Source organism: Grammomys surdaster, unplaced genomic scaffold, assembly GCF_004785775.1.
Source record: "Grammomys surdaster isolate TR1022 unplaced genomic scaffold, NIH_TR_1.0 229, whole genome shotgun sequence".
Classification (NCBI taxonomy): Eukaryota; Metazoa; Chordata; class Mammalia; order Rodentia; family Muridae; genus Grammomys; species Grammomys surdaster.
In genome coordinates, this window is record NW_021604674.1 from 417,296 (window position 1) to 424,731 (window position 7,436).

The window sequence follows — 7,436 nt, forward strand, 5'->3', positions numbered from 1 at the left end:
GAGAGGGAGAGGGAGAGGGAGAGGGAGAGGGAGAGAGACAGAGACAGAGACAGAGACAGAGATAGACAGAGAGACCAAGACAGGGAACAGGTTTCTGGGCAGCTTCAATGAAGAATATTTAGGATAAGGACCAAAGCCAAATAGTATATTCTGGACATAACAGGATTGCTGAACCCATGATCTCACAGCAGCTGAATTCATAAACTACATCAGACCCACACTGGATCAAGTCAATCAACATTTCAACATGGAGGGGGAATGGCCTTATGAGCCCTCAGTCATAACTCAGGGGCTAAGGTTAGTTAGTGACTTCTAGGTGAGGAAAACTCAGTTTTATTTAAGGAGGCGACATTTGGTTAGTCAATCATGCATCTGTAGATGGGTTCATACCCAGAAGCACATGGATAGCACTAATTTGAATTGATGGACTGTTGAATAATTAAGAAATGATTAGGAAAAATAAGAAATACTACTTCTAGTGAATAATAAGCCAAGGGTTAGTATGGTTTGGAAATGTTTTGATATATTCATGGATGAGAGAGCCCCTGACATGTCTGGGGAAGTTCTTAATAAGACTGTACAGTATTAAGGGGCAAATTAGACCTCATGCGAATTGCTGAGATGCTATTGGGATGAATAAAGTGCAGACACATCCAGAAAAGTTGTTGTTGTTATTATTATTATTATTATTATTGTTGTTGTTGTTGTTGTTGTTTTGCTGGAGTGTTTTATTTTTTAATCTTTTGATAACAGTTATTGAAATATCATTTATTTAGCATTCGAAGAAATCTAAATTTTGATTTCTAGAGAAATTGCAAATGTCATAATGATGAAGGGAAGTGAGCTTGTTGCTATGAAAAGGCTTCAAATAGCACTACAGTCAACGTCCAGGGCGTTGAACCATGTAGTAGCTCTGAGCTCAGACATGGGAAGTGGGTCTATCAGGAAGGAGCTTTTCAGCACTGCTTAACCTACCCCAATCTCAGTTTCCATTTCCATCCTCAGAGTATCTGAGGTTACAAGATGCTGTTCTATTTACTTTGTAGTTTTTCCTTCCTTTTAGTTACATTTCTTTGTGTTATTGCAGTTAGTAGTGTCTCTCTTTAACTTGGTTCCACCAACGAAAGTAAGGTTGACTTCATGTTTCAGATAAGGGATCAGCAGGTAACTTGGGCTTGTTAACCCTTGTCAATGGCGGGCATGTGGCCTGAACACGATCACAGTCAATGCTAGGACCTTTCTTTTAAGATTGTTGGAGACACGTACTACGGATGTAGTAGGTCAGTTGAGCCTGTGTTTTTTTTGGCATGGCAAAATACAACAGACTGGGTTGTTCACACAATGGAATGACTTCTTAGAGCTCCAGAGACTGAGAAGTCCAAGATGAAGGAGCCATCTTAGTTTATGGTGAGGACCCTTGTTCTAATTTGAAGATAGCTGCCTTCTCACCACGTCCTTACAAAATAAAAAGAGGAACAAGGCCCTCTGTCACCTCCATCTGACATAGGTCACCAGAGTAGGCTCTGACTCTCACTTCTGTTCCTCTGTATGGGTCGGGACTTAATGTAAACTTGGGGAGACACAGTTCAGTCCATAGCAGGTTTTTATTGGATAGGATGTTACTAGGATATAAGAGCATTTATCTCACAATAACATGGGGATTAGCCTCAGAAATGAGCAACATAGACAGATAAAGTCTGGATAACTCTGTATATATCGTAGAAATAGCCATATCCTCAACTAACCTTACCCCAAGACTTCTGAGTATATTACGTAAGTCCATTATTTACCTTTTATATAAAAGAATTTGGAGGGACTGAACCTTTCCCATTTACAACCAAACTTCTTTCTTTTCTTTTCTTTTCTTTTCTTTTCTTTTCTTTTCTTTTCTTTTCTTTCTTTCTCTTTCTTTCTTTCCTTCCTTCCTTCCTTCCTTCTTTCTTTCTTTCTTTCTTTCTTTCTTTCTTTCTCTCTCTCTTTCTTCCTCCCTCCCACCCCCCCTCTTTCCAATAGAAAAGAAGTGCTTGCTTACAGGAGCCTGGCATGGCTGTTCCCTGAGAGGTTATACCAGTACCTGACCAATACAGATGCAGATACTCATAGCCAACCATTGGACTGAGCCCCAGGGTCCCAAATGGAAGAGCTAGGGGAAGGATTGAAGGAACTAAAGGGGATTGCAACTCCATAGAAAGAAGAATATTAACTAGCCAACCACTCAGAGCTCTCAGAGACTAAACCACCAACCAAAGAGTATACATGGAGGGAGCCATGGCTCCAGATACATATATAGTAGAGGATGGACTTAATCTGACATCAGTGGGAGGGAGGCCCTTGGTGCTGTGGAAGCTTGATGTCCCAGCAAAGGGGGATGCTAGAGCAGTGAGGGGGGAGTGGGTGAGTGGATGAAGGAGCACCCTCATAGAGGCAAAGGGGAGAGGGGGATGGGATGGAGGAGTTTGTAGAGGGGAAACCAAGAAGGAGAATATCATTTGAAATGTAATCACGAATAAAATAATCATAAAAATGGACTTTTTTCTCTATAGAGTATATTCTGATTGTGGTTTCCGCTCATTTATTCCTTCTCATTTTTCCCAACTCCCCTCCCCTCTAGATCTATCCCTGTTTTGTCTCTCATTAGAAAACAAATACTCATCTAAGGAACGCTGATAAAATAAAATAAATAAAATAAGATAAAGCAAAACCAAATAAATCGGAATAGGACAAAACTAACAGAAGGAAAATAGCTTAAGGCACAAAAAAGAGAGATCCCCTCAGGAACCCCATTAACAACCCACAAGATCAGAAGCCACAGTGTATACTCAAACCCTATGTCAAGGGGAAGGAGGCAAGGAACCTTCAAAGATGCCATTGAGTTCCTTTTCTGGTGGCATTCCCTGCTGAGCATGCAGCCTACCCTTGAGAGTAGTTTGTTTCCACACTGAGACTCCCTGGAGAAAACTAAGTTGTTATTTGCAAGTAGTTATCAACTGGAGATAGCTTCTGGGTTAGGGATGGGGCCTGTGTCCGTTTCTCCTTTCAGCTCTAGGATCCCATCAAATGCAGACCCATGTAGGTGCTGTGCATGCTGCCTCAGTCTCTGTGTCGATTCTGTGATTCTGTTGGGATTAGAAGACCTTGTTTCCCTGGTGTCCTCCATCCCCCTCTGGCTCTAGCACTCTTTCCACTTCCTCTTCTGTAAGGTTCCCTGAGTTCTAGGGAAGAGATTTGTTGGAGACATCCTGTTAAGGGCTGAGTGTTCTGAGGTCTCTCACTCCCTGCATATGGTCTGCCTGTGGGTTTCTGCCTTTGTTCCTATGTGTCGAAAGAAGAAGTTTCTCTACTGAAGGCTGAGCAGAGCACTGATTTACTTCTCTGGCTGACTGGCCACTGGGTTCTCAGGAAATCACGAAACATTTCTTGTGATGAAGTGTATTGAAAAGATAAAGTGAGATCCTACACATAAAAAACCCTTGCCACAGCATCTGGGGGAGCACAAGTACCCAATAAGTAAGTAATAGCAGCTTGTAGTATATTATCTGTGGTTGATCAGTGATGGACTCAGATGGGTTCAGATTTTCTGAAATACCTGGTAGGAAACTCAGCAACTCATTGCCTGAAAATCACTGTGAGGGTAATTTTGAGAAGTCTGAGTTTTCAGAAACCCAGTTTTGAAGGGCATTTGGCTGTTCGACAGATTGCTCTCAGTGAAACCATAACAGCTACAGCACCACATAATTTATGGTTTTAGCTGATGTGATTTGTCTTTCCAAGGAGTTGAAGGAAAGGCAGGCTGAGATATTTTTGAATGGAGAGGTAAAGTTGCAGGAGGTTATTTCTTTAAGTCTTCACATCAATTCAGCAAAGTTTGATGATAGAAAAAATAAAAATAAAAATGAGAAAATGTATAGTATTGAATCAAGACATTTCACCAGTTCAACAAGCTTTGGTTTTTAAACTCGTTTGGGATACTATACTGATCAGAACAATTGCTAACGTTAATGGATGTATTAATGCTACCAAACAAAATTTCTTTAAAAGATTTTGTGAATGTCTGTACACATTTGTGTCTGTGTGTCTGTGTGTGCAAGTGCCTGCAAAATCCAGAATTGGGTGGGTGTCAGATGCTCTGGAAATTGTAAGCTGCCTAATGTGAATACTGGGATCAATTTCCAGTCTTTTGCAAAAGCATCATTCTTTTTACCATTCATCCATCCCCCCAGGCCTCATTCACTGTATGGACCGGGGGATGGGGGAGCCAGTTTAGTATATAATGGAAATCTTGCTTAGTTTTGGTTTCTGCATGTACACCCTCCTTGGATCCCTTGATGATAAGATAGGGGCTACACATACCAGATATTTAGTGCTGCTTGATTATTGAATGTGAGCTAATACATTTATTAGATCATGGAGGGAAGAACCTAGAATTTCTATGAATGAACTGAGTGGATTATTATATGTATGCTTATTCACAGAAGGAAGTGAAAGCTTCCTGTCTCACAGTGTTATACTTGATATCCAAGGACCAGTGAATTACACAAGCAGAAGATGATTAACAAGCATGAAAGAAAAATTACTAATATGTGAAGTATAAGTATATCTGAGTGTATTCAGTGCCGAGTAACTCCTTGGGGTTGGGGATATAGAACTTGGGGCTTATATAGCATTTTAACAAGGGACACTATTGTAGGGAAATGAGAAGCCAAAGGAAAGCACATTGAAATTCTAGGGGTAGCATTTGTTGGAAGAAGCCAATAAATGATACTTGACCGTTAGTAAGGTTTTTACTCTTATCTCCGATGATCCTCAACAGAGAGGGAAGGGAGGGGATTGTTCCCCATACCTACATCTTTTGAGTTATCTTAAGCTCAAATGAATACGTATGTTAAAGTGACATGTTTTGGGAGATGTACTTTCAACTTCATTCATACGATGGCTAATACTGATTGTTAATGTGACGAGCTTTAGAATCACCATGAAAGCCAAGAACAGTAGCATATGCTTTTAATCCCAGCAGTCGAGAAGTTTAGGCAGGAAGATCTTTGTGAGTTCAGGGCCAGCCTGGTCTATGTGGTGAATTTCAGGGCTATATACAGAGACCCAGTTTTAAAAAAAAACAAAAATCAAAACCCAACCCAAAACAAACCCAAAACAAAACAAACCAACAACAACAAAATCAATCACTATGGAAACAAACCTCTGGACATATCTGAGAGAGAGCTTCTAGTTTGTTAATAGAAATCTAAAGACCCACTCTAAATGTGTGCATCTCTGAAGGAGGCATGGAGGTCCTTGTGCTCACAGGTGATCACTAGGGGAATCAGGAATGTGAAAGCCACAGAGCTGCCTCTTCAAAGGGAGAGATGAACAACCACTTGCTTTCCACCCAGAAGGCTGGGAACTGATGTAGTTAATAGTGACCATTGTGCTGTATAGCCAAGGTCTTACTGGATCTTCCTCCAGATCTTTTTCTGAGCTTGTCTGTCTCAGTCTATTTATAATCCTATCCTTCCCTAGAGCCTTGTCTTTTTTTTTTTTTTTTACAGGGGGGGGAGGAGGAGGTTGTTTAATAGGCTCAGGACAAGACAAAATAGAAAACCTTTCAAGGACTGGCCATGGTAAAAGACCACACAGACCACGGAGGCTGGTGGGGGAACTTGTCAGTTGCCTGGGGGAGGGGGAGGCATGTTCCCAGGGCCATCTGAGGGGAGTGGGGGCCTTAACATGGGGGGGCATAGGAGCAGGGTGCACTCCAAGATTTGAGGGGTGAACTCCTGGAGGCTGAGGGTGGACCCCCGGGGCAGTAGGGTGGACTCCAGGAGGAGGCTGGGGGTGCACCCCTGGTGCCTGAGGATGGACCCCAGGGGCTGGGGGATGGACCCCAGATGTTGGTGGATGGACCACTGGTTCTGGGGGGTGTACCCCAGGAGCTGGTGGGGGCATCTGGGGAGGTCCAGGGGGGACCAGAGGGAGCAGGCCCAGTGGGGGGCATAGGAGGGAGAGGCAGGCCACCAGGTGGAGGTGGCAGCAGGGCGGCAGGGAGTGGGGGGCGAGGGGGCAGTCCATTCATGAGTGGAGGTGGGGGCCGCTTGATGCCTGGGGGTCTTGCTGGGAGGCTGGAAGGGGCCGGAGGCTTCTCCATCTTAAAGTGGAACTGTAGGAAAAAACTGCTTGGTTTCTCGGTTCCAGTGGGTCCAAAACTTGCCCTCAGCCTTGTCAATCTCCCGGCTTGGCACCTTAAAGGCGATGGTCTCATAGGGCTCAGCAGCCATGAGCAGGTACTGCCAGCGGCGGTCAGTGGGCTCGATCCTCTGCTCGTAGGCATGAAGCAGTGCCAAGGCATGATGCCCTCTGCGATCTCAGGGTAGTCAATCTGGAACAGCAGGCTCTGCTGGCCCATCTCTGTGTCCCTCTGCTTGGTCACCTTGTAGCCTGGGCGGCCAATCTTCACAAACTTCTTCACCTCTACCTTGACCTTCTCCGGTGCAGGCTGGGCGGGGGCTTCTTTGGCTTCCTTGGCAGCTCACAGGGCCAGGTTAGTCTGATGTTTCTTCCCTTGGGTATGGGCCAGGTAGCTCCCCTCATTGTTATGCAGAGTCAGGCAGAACTTGCACTCATAGGATCCCAGGTAGTTCTTCATAAAATATGGGTCCTTGTTGATGTCGATGGTTTCCAGTAGGCTCTCTCTCCGTCCCGGTTGCTCTCAGAAGAGGAGGCCACGCCCCCACTCCCAGTTTTGCCTCCAGGTCGGTGCTGAAAGTCCATGATTCAGGCATGGGTGCTTTAGGGGACAGGAAGAAACCAACACCGAGGCCTTGCTACCCGGGCTTAATCTCCCCAAGCTAGAGCCTTGTTTTGAATCTGTTTTCTCAGTTAATCTACAGAACATTCATGGAAGATGTGACCTGTACAGAGTTTCAGTGTAGTCATGTCTTAAGCTTTATTGTGCACATGGAATTGAGTTAGTTATTATCAGGAAACTTTTTTATTTTCCCAAATTGTGCTGTCCGTAAATATGCCTAGAATATACAAACTACTCAAGGTCAGACTCTTGGCTACAGAGTAGAGTTGAACTGATCTACCTTCTTATCTCCCTTAGATACCTTTGCTGGCCCTGGTGACTGCAGAGATTTCCCACAGCACCATTTCATAGACGGTAGATCCTAGATGGAAGAAGCAGGAGACAATGAGCTGAGCTTTAACATGTGACCCTCTGCCTCAAGCTCCTGTAAGAGCTATGGATCAGAGTCTGTTGGGCATTGGCTGAGATTCCCAGTTTCTTGTGTCCTGGAACAAAGAACTGGACCAAGGAATATGGATAGTGATACAAATACAGTTTATTGAGGGAGAGAAAGGCTCTCCCCTAAGAATGGAAGTTGGCTAGTAAGCCTGGGCAGGTCCACAATGCAAAATCACAAAGTATGTGAGTTTGTATGTCT

At 44.1% G+C, this 7,436-nt stretch overlaps 1 pseudogene; it reads right to left on the reverse strand.

The window, feature by feature from the left end:
- LOC114626171 overlaps positions 1 to 6,762 on the reverse strand; it is a 10,021-nt pseudogene extending 3,259 nt beyond the window's left edge.
- Between the last annotated feature and the right edge of the window lie 674 nt (positions 6,763 to 7,436).